The sequence below is a fragment of the Macaca nemestrina genome, chromosome 2 (genome assembly GCF_043159975.1).
Source record: "Macaca nemestrina isolate mMacNem1 chromosome 2, mMacNem.hap1, whole genome shotgun sequence".
Classification (NCBI taxonomy): Eukaryota; Metazoa; Chordata; class Mammalia; order Primates; family Cercopithecidae; genus Macaca; species Macaca nemestrina.
The window spans coordinates 30,820,755-30,835,148 of record NC_092126.1 but is presented as its reverse complement, the minus strand read 5'-3'; the positions used below and the strand labels follow the sequence as shown (position 1 = coordinate 30,835,148).

General features: G+C 36.3%; 1 protein-coding gene across 1 annotated transcript in view; it reads right to left on the bottom strand.

Annotated features, from left to right (window-relative positions):
- LOC105465802 (TBC1 domain family member 5) overlaps nucleotides 1-14,394 on the bottom strand; it is a 570,286-nt gene that overhangs the window by 86,469 nt on the left and 469,423 nt on the right. The gene's annotated exons all lie outside the window — the stretch shown is intronic.

Genomic DNA, 14,394 nt, shown 5'->3' with positions numbered 1-14,394 from the left:
TTTGTTAACTATTATATTGCCATTGTCTGGTACATCATAGGTACTTTATCAATAATATTTGTTAAATGGTAGCAGCATCTACCCATAGTCCATCTTTTCACCTGCCACAGTGGAAGATCAGACTCTCCATTTGTGCTTTGAATCCCATCTCCTCTGACCTTCAGAGAGTGTTATTCCTGCATCCTCCTCTCCTGCATCATCATTTTCTCCTTCTTTACTGTATCATTTCCATTAGCAAACAACCGTGGTGAGTATATGTATACGTATGCTAAATTCTCTACTGAACCCTTGTTCCCTTCAAGTTACCATCCCATTTCTTTCTTTACTTATAACATATTTTTTCAAGGTATATTAAAGAAGCTTCTGCTTCCTCAGTCTTTGGTCCACTAAGCTCCAGCTGTGCCACTGCCCTAAAGCCATTCCTCAAGTCACCAATGACTTCACATCGCAGATCCAAAGGTCTATTCTTATTTGACTCTAGCTCTCAGCAGCTATCAACTCCCTTAACCACTACTCTCTCTCTCAAATTTTGTCTCGTGGCCAGCACCTGTATTATAACTGTGCCCGGCAAATAGAGGGCACCAAGTTAACATTTCTTAGATGAACAATTCCCAAATGACTCAGAATCCTGCAGTATCTCAGGGCTATTATCTTGAAGACCAGTTATGATTATAGATGATTTTAGTTGTAAAGGGGAGTCCAGCTCCATGACAATATTGAAGTTTGTGTTTTTAATGTGCCCAAATCACTAATATAAATGAAATAGCTCACATTTTGCTTTTTTCATAAAAATGGAAAATTGAAAATCAACTTTAAGAGATCTACTTATTTGATTTTAATTAACTTGATTTTTATTATAATTTCTTTCTCCCAGATCTAGCTGTCAGCACTTACATGGCAATTCTACTTTTAATATGACAGCTATATCCTTGCACTACTAGATGTTGCTGTAAAACAGAACAGATCCATAGTTCTATAATAAAAAGGAAAGAACACTAGACTTCTTCCTTCCATAAAGTTTTCTCTAATGTTACTAGCTAATGTTATGGGCTAGGTATTAGAGACTTACATTGCTTTTGCAGGTAGGACAAATCAAATTTAAAATATGAAATTCAGCTTTATAAAAGAAAGATCTATTCATTATAACTCAATGAAGTGTGAAAAAAATTTCAAATGGTTCCTTTGGCATCAAGTTTCATCTTTAAGGAATTGAGCTATTTAAATGTCCTTCCAAAAATTATTTAAAATAATGTTTCCTAATGGAGATAAGGACATAAAGTGATTATGCATCACTTACTTTCATTTTTTAGATGCTTCCTACTGAAGTAGAGCATTCTTAATTTACATTTACTATAGGATGGCAACAGAGAAGGCACTCAATGTATGTTTATTGAGAAAAAAGAATGAATGAAATGAAAAAACTCATAAATTCTGAATTAACTAGGCATTGACCTCTGGCATTATATTCCACTCAGCAGCCTGAATACATTCCCATTTCCTGTAAGTGACAGTATAAAGAAAAGCTATCATGGTACTGAAGTTCTGCTGCATTTTAGTTTTGCTTGTTTGCAAGTCAGGATTCATAATTCCCAGATATGAAGAAGTTATAATGTTGTTACCCTTTTTTATACACAAAAATGTACTAGTCAGAATTCCCATATTGCCAGTTGTAAAATTTATATGTTGATAAAAGTACTAAGAAAGTGCTAGAGCATTATCAAGAGAATATGGTTAATGCATCTTCATTACTACTAATAACCATGAAAAACATATAGATCAAGTTTATGCAGAGCAATTTTTCATGTGAATAGCTCTTAAAAGGGGATGAGCACTGTTTTCTTTTTTTGAACATTTTTTTTTGTTTTGTTTTTAACCATGTTCTCCCTCATTCAGTACCCACAGCTTCTAGAAGAATGTTTTTTTTTTTTCAAAACAACAATTGAAGGTGATTATGTGTCTTCCAGATATAAGCAATTGTAAGTCATACAGAGAAAGCAATCTGTCCAGAGCTTGTCTGTTTTTCTAGGCATAACAGTTTTTATACCAAAGTTATCTAATTTAGAACTGAAATATGAGCAGCAGAATTCTTCATGTGAAATATTAAACAACTTCCAACAATTATTAATGGCTGTGATGTGTATGACCAAGTCATGTGTGCTAAATTAATGAAAATTAATGTAGTTGTCAAAGATCTGATGAACAGTGGGGATTAGATTAGATTAAAGATGGAGTGCCATGTGTTAATAGTGTTGAATAATAAACAGCAAGAGGAATTTGGAGTTAACAAGACATTGAATATCAAATCTAATGAGTAACCAATTTTGTGTAATTGAAGTCTTTCATTACTATTGTCTATCTACTGTTATTAAAAATAGTACTGTTTAGGAGAGATTATTTTAAAATTCTGCCAGGAACTTACTTTTGGCACAATCTCATTTAACAAGTTCAGTCAGTACCAATAGGTGAACTTTCTGAAGATCCAAGAATCTCCTCAAAATACCTGTACCAGCACCCTAGTCTGACCTGAATTCATTGTTGAGCTTATCTTCAGTTTTTAAACACTGGTTTCTCTTCTAGTGAGAAGCATTACTATACAAAGTTAGCAGAGAACACAGTCAACTGATCTCAATTTCTGTGTTGTGTTAATTCATGCCATCATACTGCATGGGCATCTATAGGACAAAGTTGCAAGTATACTAGGATATAAATGTTAAAAAAAACAAAACTACAAATTACCTCATAAAATGTTCTTAAGACCAACACAGTATCTGATATTTCAACTTTAAAATAATCAAATATAACATATTTAAAAAGTAAGTTTTGCATTAATTTCTATTTTTGGTTCCTCACAAGCAGGTGAAGAAATCCCAGGCTACACTGTGAATGAAAACAGGTGATTTTAGCTATCTCTTCCCAGATGTTTATTGCCTACTTGATGTCTTGCAGCCTGGCTTTCTGACCCGCACTCTACTGAAAGAGTTTCTAGGGCCTCCAATGCCTTCGTAGTTGCCAGTCATGGCCTGTTTTTATTACATTTCTATAAATTTTCTGAAGCTTTTAAAAAACCATTATCACATTATCACCTCTATAAAAATTCTCCACAACCTTTTCCCTCCTGGATCTAAGTATTTACAACATTCTAGTTTATCTCCTTTCTTCCTCTGTATTTATTTTTTAGATTTGATAATATCTAATATTTGTTTATTTCACTTTTTCGGCAATAAAATCTTATTAGATGCTTAGCTATACTTTTGTGAAAGAATCACTTCAATTTATTTCAAATTATTTTTCTCTATATTCTAATTTATATATATTTTTGTTATTTCTTTTCCTTGTGTTTTCCAAGGTTGAATACTTCCGTTCATTCATTCAATTATTCATCCTTTATTCTCCCTGTCTTCCAATAAAAGCATTTAAAGCTACATATACGCTTGGTTTTAACAATAGCATGAAAGTTTTCTCTCATTTTCTAAATAGCCTTGTTGGCTCATTTGTTATTTAGGTACGATTAAAAATTTCAGATGGCTGAGTTTGTTTGCGTTTAAATATATTACTTATTTTGATTTATTGAATAAAACAGAAATATTGGAGGAATGGAAGTGGGAAAATGTTTTGATTTTTCAAAAGGACTATGGAAAGGACAAACTAGAAAATAAACTGATGTATATAAATAATTTTACTAATTACTTAGAAATGAATATCTTTTATTACAAGTAGACAGTATGGTTCACTAAAAAGTCATTCCAAGGCAACTTTACTTCTTCATCTGACAGTGTGAAAGGTCTGTTAGATTTTGTTAAGATATGTCAGTACCTGTGGAAATAATGGAGAATAATGCATGTTCAGATATAGTGGGACAACTGTACCCCAAGCATATTGTTCAATATTCTAGCACCCACCAAGTATTACTGGTGATTATATGTGTCTCAGTCTTGGTTCACAGACTTGCTACCAATCCATCTTTTAGGACAGTCATAATTTTCTGTTAATGAGTTGTGTAACCATGAGAGAGTTATTTTATCCCATCTGGACCCAGGTTTCCTCATCCTAAAATAAGGGAGCTGAATTTTATGATATTTTAGGTACTTTTTAGATTGAAAATTCTACAACTTTGTGAATAGAAGAATGAAAATATGTGCTTATGGAATTTCAGACCAAAGGCTAAAGAGACACCCAATATATCAAATAAAAGAATCAAATTTTTAAACGTTTTCAACATAAAGTAAATGATAAATGTTTGAGGTGACAGATATGCTAATTATTCTGATTTGATCATCACATATTGTATCCATGTATGATATAGCACACTCTACCTCCAAAATGTGTAAATTATTGTGTATAAATTAAAAACAGTAGTAAGAGCAAAAAGAAAAAAAGACTAAAAAATTTGCAATTTAAAATAATCTCAACAGGTTAGCATGAAAGATTAAACATAAAATTTAACAAAGATAAATAAAAGCTCATGCAACTATTTTAGAACTTTTTATAATTGCGCATTACATACAGAACAAGAAGGCATGGATAACATGAGTTTAAATTTGTAAAAATTCAAAACTCCCAAACATTAATGTTTTGATTGGGTTTGGTTTGGCTGACAAGACTAATATGAGTTCACAGTGATGATACTGAAGAAAACTATGATCCTTGGACTGCATTAATACTAGATGAGTCGTCACACTGCAGAAGATACTGTATCACTTTGGCAATCAGCTTTGGTAATGAATTAATTTCTGAAAGAACCGAGTTGTGTTTATAAATGGAGTGGAACAGTAGAGAAGCTGAAAACTATGCTGGAAGAGGAATGACTGCAAAACCTGAGGAGTAAGTCTTACATACAATACAGTGAGGGATGCGATGAGGGAAAGCAGCCCATTTTTGGTGTGGCTTAGAAATGAGATGAGTTACAAAAGTTAAAAAAGTGAGTTACAAAAGCTATGACACAGGAACTCTTATCTAGTGATAAAACGGGCTTCATTTACAAAAGTAAGGGCTCTAATCCTAGAACTGTAGAAGTAGAGATTGAAAAATAATTTTTTTTTTTTTTTTTTTTTTTTGAGACAGTCTCGGTCTGTCGCCCAGGCTGGAGTGCAGTGGCGCCGTCTCGGCTCACCACAAGTTCCGCCTCCTGGGTTCAGCCATTCTCCTGCCTCAGCCTCCCGAGTAGATGGGACTACAGGCGCCCGCCACCATGCCAGGCTAATTTTTTTGTATTTTTTTAGTAGAAACGGGGTTTCACCGTGTTAGCCAGGATGGTCCCGATCTCCTGATCTCATGATCTGCCTGCCTCGGCCTCCTAGAAAAATAATCTTTAGATACACAGCCCAGTCCTAGTCCTAGTCCTGGCATGCCTGAGAGACAGTATTAAAGGAAAGCCCCTTTCCAACTCTAAGAGTTTATGATCTGCAGTGCCAAATGGCATCTATTGTCACATTTATCACATCACTCAGATAAAAGGACCAAATAACAGGCTTGTATACTAGTATAGGACCTTGAGAAATGTCAGTCAAACCCCATCTCCAAATGAAAATGCCTATGTGCCCTGTGTCCTTAGATTCACCTTCAGTTTCCATTCCATTCCTTCTGCCCTTCTTTCCTCCTCTTTATCTTCCTTCCAAGAACTTTCTTTTCTATTCTCTTCCCTTCTTTCTTTCATAGTCTCATTTTCTTTCTATCATTTTCTCAAATTGTTCTACCTATACTTTTTTCTACCATAAAAACATTTAATGTAGTGGGATACTTGGAAAAAGTAAGTTGATGCCACTAAACATATATCTATGTATCTCTGGTTTGGAGAAAGAAACAATATTCTCTTTGCACCCCTGTATACTCCTAACTCTGTCATTATTGATCTGCTGAGTGGATTATGGTTTATATGTATTTATTCCATGCTTATAGATATCAATCTATTTGGAAACTTAAAACATGCATCAGAGTTGCAACATAATACTTTCAAGATGATTCTAACATCTAAGGTAATAATCAGGATATACTTCTATTTAAAAATCCTGTAAGTTAGAGGCCAGGTGTGGTGGCTCACACCTGTAATCCTAGTACTTTGGAAGGCCAAGGAAGGATAACTGCTTAAGCCCAGAAGTTCAAGACCAGCCTGGGCGATATAGTGAGACTCTGTCTCTACGGGCGGGGGTGGGGGGGGTGGGGGGGTGGGGGGGTGGGGAGGCGGAAAGCCAGCCATGGTGGTGTGCACCTGTAGTCCCAGCTACTTGAGGGGCTAAGGTGGGAGGACTGCTTAAGCCTGGGAGGTCGAGGCTGTAGTGAGCTGTGATCACACCAGTGCACTCCAGTCTGGGCAACAGAGCAAGACCTGGTCTCAAAAAATCTATAAGCTGAAGGTTTTGAATTCTGTAATAGGAATGTTTCTAAAGTTCTTAATTCTTTAACTTTAAAGTTGAATGTTTCAAATTTACTTCAATGAAAGACTTCTATATCTAATTTTAATTTGCTTGTCATACTGTAAGGTTTGTTATTTTGGAAAGTAAACTCATTCCTCATCTCAAGGAACTCTAGATTCTTAAAGATCTTTATTAAAACTAAATGATGAAGGTTAGCTTGTCAGTACTTACTCCTTAAGAGCTTAATCTGAAGGGAAACATGTTTCTTTCTATCATTTTTTCAAATTGTTCTACCTGTACTTTTTTCTACCATAAAAACATTTAATGTAGTGGGAAGAGATTCTGCGATTTCTATTTTGAGAGTGGTAGTTTTGAACTAATTTATTTTCTTACCTGTACCTGAGGGATACGAAATCATTCCCATAAATAACCATGGTTCACACTAGCAGAATCTCTAGAGCATTAGGAATTTTCTGGCCTAGGCCAGAAATACATGAGAAGGGAAGAGAATATAATCCTGAAATGTTCACACATTGGGAAGTTTTTGCCCTCTTCACCTCTTTTTTCCCACTTTGAGAATCACTATATGTCTTCATAATTTAAAAAAATGCAGCTGCAGTAAACATATACTAAGAATTAACTGTTATGGTTTGAAGGTAGGGGTACAGAAACCAATAAAATATAAAGAAACATTTGAGTCTGCAAAATGAAACAGTTACATTTTAAAATGCAGGCGTAGAAAGGAACAGATTAGATGTAGAAAAACAGAGGAATACATTTTTTCTTAATTAAAAAAAACTATAAAACACTGGTGAGAAGTTAAAGACAACCTAACTAAAGGATGAGATGGCCCGTGTTCATGGATTAGATAATTCAATAATGTTTAAGTATCAGTTCTTTCTAAATTGTTATACATATTAAATGTAACTCCAATCAAAATCCCAACAATTTTTATAGAAATTGGAAAGTTGATTGTAAAATTTATATGAAAATGCAAAGGAACTAGGATAGCGAAAATAATAAAAAAGAACAAAGTTGGAGGACTCAGCCTACTTAAAATCAAGACTTGCTATAAAGTTATATAATTAAGCCAGTATGTTACTATAGAAAAAACAGAGTGCAGAAATGGATCACACATATATGGCCAGTTGATTTTCAACCAAGGATCCTATTTAATTCAGTGGAGAAAGGAAAGACTTTTTAACAAATGATGCTAAACAGTTGGATATCTATCTTTAAAAAGATGAACCTCAACCTTTACCTCATTCTACACACAAAAATTAATTTGAGGTGGATCATAAATTTAAATTCAAATGGTAGAACCATACAACTTTTAGATGAAAACAAGAGAATATCTTTGACTGTACTGTGAAGGGTTAACTCAGCATACCTGTGCTACCCAAAGCCTGTAACTTTCAAAGGACTGGCCCTTGACTGATTCCTGGGAGATAACCTATAAGCCTTTGGAATATCCTGCCTGATAAGAGCGTCTTTGTATATCTGGGCCTTGGGTCACACCAAATTGTTTACCCTAACAATGGAATTTATGGTAAAACACCTGTTTTTGTTCATCTGGGTCCTGGGTCACACTGTATCAGTCTGACCTCTCCATGCCTACATGACTGACTCCCAATAAAAAATCCTGAGGGACACCAAGGCTTAGGTGAGCAGCCCTACTTGGCAACACTTTGCATGTGTTTTCCTACATGTTGCTGGGAGAATTAAGCACTCCACTGGCAGAGGACAACTGAAAGTTTGTACAGGCATATCTCAGTTATTATGAGTTCTGTTCTAGACCACTGTAATAAAGCAAATATCACAATAGTGAATTACACAAATTTTTTGGTTTCCCAGTAAATATAAAAGTGCTGTTTACATTATACAGCAGTCTATTCAGTGTGCAATAGCATTATATCTAAAAAAAAAAAAAAGTAAACATCCTAATTAAAAAATACTTTGTTGCCGAAAGATGCCAATGATCAGCTGAGCCTTTAGTGAGTCTTAAGCTTTTTGCTGGTGGAGGGTCTTGTCTCAATGTTGATGGCTTGTAAATAGTCAGGGTGATAGTTCTTGAATGCTGGGGTGGCTGTGGCAATTTCTTAAAATAAGACAGCAATGAAGTTGGCTACACTGATTGACTCTTCCTTTAAAGAAAGGTTTCTCAATAGCATGTGATGCTATTTGATAGCATTTTGCCCACAGTAGGACTTCTTTAAAATTGGAGTCAATCCTTTCAAACCCTACTGCTGGTTTATCAACCAAGCTTATGTAATATTTTAAGTGCTTTGCTGTCATTTCAACAATGTTCATAGCATATTTACCAGGAGTAGACTCCGTCTTAAGAAACCACTTTATTCATCTGTAAGAACTCTCCTCATCCATCACAGTTTTATCATGAGACTGCAGCAATTTGGCCACAACTTTACGCTCCACTTCTAATTCTAGTTCCTTTGCTATTTTCACCCTATGCTGTTACTTCCTCCACTGATGTCTTTTTTTTTTTTTTTTTTTTTGACAAAGTCTCACTCTGTCGCCCAGGCTGGAGTGTGGTGGCTCAATCTCTGCTCACTGCAACCTCCGCCTCCTGGGTTCAAGCGATTCTCCCGCCTCAGCCTTGCGAGCAGCTAGGACTACAGGCGCCCGCCACCACACCCACCTAATTTTTGTATTTTTGGTAGAGATGGGGTTTCAGGTGATCCGCTCGCCTCCGCCTCCCCAAGTGCTGGGATTACAGGCGTGAGCCACCACGCCCAGCCTGATGTCTTGAATCCCTCCAAGATGAGGGTTGAAATCAACTTCTTCTAAAATCAACTTCAAACTCTTGTTAATGTTGATATTTTGACATCCTCCCATGAATCATGAATGTTCTTAATGGCATCCAGAATGGTAAATCCTTTCCAGATGGTTTTCAATTTACTTTGCCCAGAACCATCAGAGGAATCACTATCTATGGCAGCTATAGCCTTATTAAATGTATTTCTTAAATAATAAGGCTTGTGAGTCAAAATTACTCCTTGATCTGTGAGCTGCAGAACAGATACTGTATCAGCAGGCATGAAAATAACATTAATCTCCTTGATTAATGCTTGGGTGCAAGCTCTTGGGTGACCAGGTGCATTGTGAGTGAGAAGTAGTACTTTGAAAGGAATATTTTTTTCTGAATGGTAGGTCTCAACAGTGACATAGAGAGACAGCTTGCCCTTTGAAATTTTGAAGCCAGGCACTGATCCTCCTTTCTGGCTATGGAAGTCCTTTGTAGCATCTTCCAGCAGAAGGCTGTTTCATCTACACTGAAAATCTGGTGTTCAGTGTAGCCGGCCTCGTTTATCAATTATCACAGCGACATCTTCTGGATAACCTGCTGCAGTTCCTGTATCAGTACTTGCTGCTTCACCTTGCACTTTAATGTTATGGAGACAACTTCTTTCCTTAAATCTTCTTAATCAATCTCTGCTAGCTTCCAACTTTTCTTCTGCAGCTTCCTCACCCCTCTCTGCCTTTACAGAATTGAAGAGTTAGGGCCTTGCTCTAGATTAGGCTTTGGCATAAGGGAATGTTGTGACTCGTCTGATTGTCTATCCAGACCACTCAAACTTCCTTCATATCAGCAATAAGGCTGTTTATTTTCTTATCATTCATGTGTCCACTGGAGTAGCACTTTTAATTTCCTTCAAAAACTTTTCCTTTGCTTTCATGATTTGGTTGTTTGGTACAAGAGACCTAGCTTTTGACCCATTTCAGCTTCTGACATGCCTTCCTAACTAAGCTTCAACATTTCCAATTTTTGATATAAAGTGAGAGATGTGTAACTCTTCCTTTCACTTGAACACTTAGAAGCTATTATAGGGTTATTAATTGGTTTGAATGTGTTTTCCCTCCAAATCTCATGTTGAAATGTGGCCTCCAGTGTTGACGGTGGGGCCTAGTGAGAGATATCTGGATCATGGGGGTGTATCCCTTATGAATGGCTTGGTGCCATCCCCTTGGTGATAAGTGAGCTCTTGTTCTGAGTTCACACGAGATCTGGTTGTTCAAAAATGTGTAGGACCTGCCTCTTCTTCTCTTGCTGGACATGCCTGCCTGCTCCCCCTTCGATCAAGAGTAAAACTCCCTGAGTCCTCCCTAGAAGCCCAGCAGATGCTGGCACCAGGCTTGTGCAGCCTGAAGAACTGTGAGCCAATTAAATATCTTTTCTTTATAAATTACCCAGCCTCAGGTATTTATAGCAACACAAAAATGGCCTAATACAGCCTAATTTCAATATTACCAAGTCTGAAGGAATAGGGAGGCCCAAGGAAGGGAGAAAGATGAGGAAAGAGCCAGTTGGTGAAGCAGTCAGAACACACACATATTTGTTGATTAAATTTGCTGTCTTATATGAGTACAGTTCACGGTGCCCCAAAACGATGACAAGATTAAGATCAAAGGTCACTAATTACAGATCATCATAACAGGTATAATAGTGAACATGTATGAAATAGTGCTCGAATTACCAAAATATGACAAAGTGAGCACATGCTATTGAAAAAACAGTGCTGATGGACTTGCTCAGTGCAGGGTTGGTACAAACCTTCAATATGTAAAAAATGCAATAAAATGAAGTGTGCTTGTAATAATACCCAGTTACCCAGTGCAATTCAGTTAGAATTGCCCTTGACTCCTGTTTTTCTCTTACATTACATATCGAGTCCATCAGCAAATGCTAGTCAAAATATATGCTGAAACAAATCACTTTTCTCTCTCTGCGCTGCCAATACCATGTTACCTTATCATTGCTAATCTTGCTGCTCACCTCCTAACTAGTCTCTGTTTCCTCTCCTCCTTATAGACTATTTTCCACACAGCAGTCAGATTAATTTAAGTCAGATCATATCATTCCACCATTCAGAGCCCTTCGGTGAATTCCCAAAAATCTTAGGATAAAACCATAAGCCTTTTCAATGGCCTGTAAGGCAAGCCCTACATGATCTAGCCTCCTACTATCTCTCCAACCTCATTTACTACCAATGTCATTTGCTACCACCCTCGCCTGTTGTTCACTGGGCTCTAGCCATACCGGCCTGCTGACTATTCCTCAAGCACAGAATCATTTTTCCACTTCAGAAGCTTTGTACTTGCATTTCCCGATAACGGGAAATGTTCTTCCCCAAGAATCCATGTGGCACATTCACCATTCAGTCTCTGTTCAAACAGTATCTTTTCAGAGACACTCACTTTGACTACTTTATTTAAAACAATGAACTCCTTTATTCTGTCTCCTTGCTTTGTTATTGGTTTTGTGTTTTTTATAGAAATTCTCACTTCCTGATGTTATTTTTAGCTTTAAAAATTATTGTGGTATATTTTGATTGTTTCTTGCATTAAAATATAAACCCAATGTTTGTCTTGTTGGCACTAAATCCAAGAATTGCAAACAGCACAAATAAACATTTACAAGGCAGTTCAAATCCACAATTAGTCAAATACATGAAAATTGAAGCAACAAAAAGTCTCACCTTTCTTATTAGCACCTTTCCTATTAGCAAGTTAATAATTAATAAGCAAGCACTGGTAAAAATCCCTGGATTCCCTTAGTTACCAGTGAGGGAGTATGAATGGAAACAAGCTTGATAATCTTACCAAAGAGTTCTTCCATTTCTATATGCAACCCTTATAACCCATATTATTCCCTGGTGATTTGTTCATCATGGTCCACTCTTTTATCTGTGGTAAAAGAAACCACTGTAGCTGTGGAACCATTGATAAAGTTCCTGTTTAGCTATTTAAGGCCTACGATGCTTTCACCAGGCTTGGCTCTTTAGCCATAATTGGCCTTGCTACTATTTTCTTTGCTGTTTGGAGGCTATTAAAAAGTTGGTGCATTGGGGCTGTCATGCAAGAGGAGAAGTAATGATGATCTAGAGGGAATATATATACTCATGGGAAACCCGGCCCCCAACCAGAAGCGCTTAGGAAGTAGAGGTTAGACAAGGGATAGGCACACACATGGAAAGCAGGGGGCTAATACCTGCTACATCTATGGCAATGGGATTTTATTTGTGTTGCGTATCCAAATAAGGAAAGAGGATGCAAAGATGACATGTGATTTCATGGATAAGAATATCTCTAAAAATCAAGAAGCCTGATTTCTCTTCTCTGCTTCACCATGGATTGCTATAATTAAGTCTTTAAAAGCAACTGCCTAGGTATTTTAGTGATAGATTTTCCATTACGTGTACGGATAATATTCACTGTGCTCAGATTTAACTTACTTGCACATTTCTTTTTAAAAATGGGAATTGACATTTTCCTATTCATTCAAAAAGCTTGGAATGACAGTTTAACACTAAGATCTCATTCTAATTTTGTCCTTAAACAACCAGAAATTGCTGCTATTAAAAAAGTACATTTAAATTGTGACCAGTCTTCAGAAAGAACTATCTAACTTATTTAAGAATCTGTGACTACTGAAATGCTCAATTGAATAGTCACAGAACAGAACTTCATATTTTTTAAAGTCTGCAATCTCCTATGCTAAGAGTAGAATCTCATATTTTCTTTATTCCAGAACATTCATGGATTTTCTGTTTTGAAAATGACACAACACAATTTTTCAAAATGTGTAATTCTTTCTCCTATGAAGAGGTGATGAAATAAATGGTAGCTGAGCTGTCAGTACTGCCTCAAGAGTATGTCACTTTATCTAGTGATGGCTTTTTACAGACTCCACAGCTATAGGTCTTTCAACTTGCTTAAGCAATTTTATACAACCAAAATCAAGTATTTCATCTGATTATATTAGGCCTTAACAGAGATGGAAGAAACCAAGATTAGTTCTTTGATCTCTCACTCCAGCAGATCAAAATAACATTCTCTGTGCTAACTCTCCCAGTTTTCCTCTGCCCCCTGACAGAGCCTAATAACTTCATTGATACTGATGATGAAAGATTCCAGAATTTTAATTCTGGCATGGAGGTCCTCTGTAGAAGGCTGCTAGTCAGGACCCCTGCCTGAAATATAAGAGGAAGCCAGGATCTAGGGAAAGAAGATTCTTATTAGGAGGGTTTCCTGGGCATTTAAGATGTATCCACATTCCTCAGTAGGATTCCATGCATCTATGGAGTAATGGTAACTATTTTACCGCAAGAAAGCCTAGCAGCCAACAATTCCCCATCTCTACCAGGGATCAGGATGTGCCTCAGCTTAGGAGTGCTCCTCTCAGGGGCTGGCCTAAGCAGAATGTCCTGGAAAAGTGCAGTTTCCCAGGGTGCACAAAGATTCTTCCAATGACTATAATCTTATACTAGAATCTGAGCTCTGTGAGAACAGGCACCACATCTATCTTTTTCACTGATGTTCTCTCAATATCTGGCACAGAGAAGAAATTAAAGTATTTGTGAAATGAATGAATACTTGTTAGCTTCAATTGTGGAGTAACCCATATGCCTAAGAGTGGTATCTTACATAAGTCTAAACATCCTTGATGTCAGGGTGTGGGTCTTAGAATCATCATATTCCCAGGGCCTAGCACAGTGTCTGGCACTGTGTATAGTATTCAATAAATATTTAGTTTAATGATTGAATAAATACATACTGTTTTGAAACCTAAAAAGCATCATAAGATTCTCCTGAATAACTTCCATTTTATATGGTCAGCAAGATTCTTTAAAGGTTTAGTTCTATTTACTTACAAAATGACAGTATTTTTCCAGATGTTTTATTGCTAAATTACAGTAAAGAAATAATATGCTAATAATGTTCTCCAAGCCATGAAGCCAAGGAGTCCATGGCTATCAATATTAGTAATGCATTTATCAGAATTTGAAAGGACACTGACGGCTATATAAATGCAACTTTATGTTTTTTTTTGTATTCAAATAACTAAGCGTTTGTGGTGTAAAATCATCTATATCTAAAGTACTCTTTCTGAAGAGAGTTGTTAATTCTTAACCAATTTAGGTAAAATAGTAACACTGTCTCCTATCTAGTCCAGAGCAAATACATCTTTTTCTTTTTATAAAACAAAACTTAGGTATAATTTATATATAATATACAGATCTTAAAT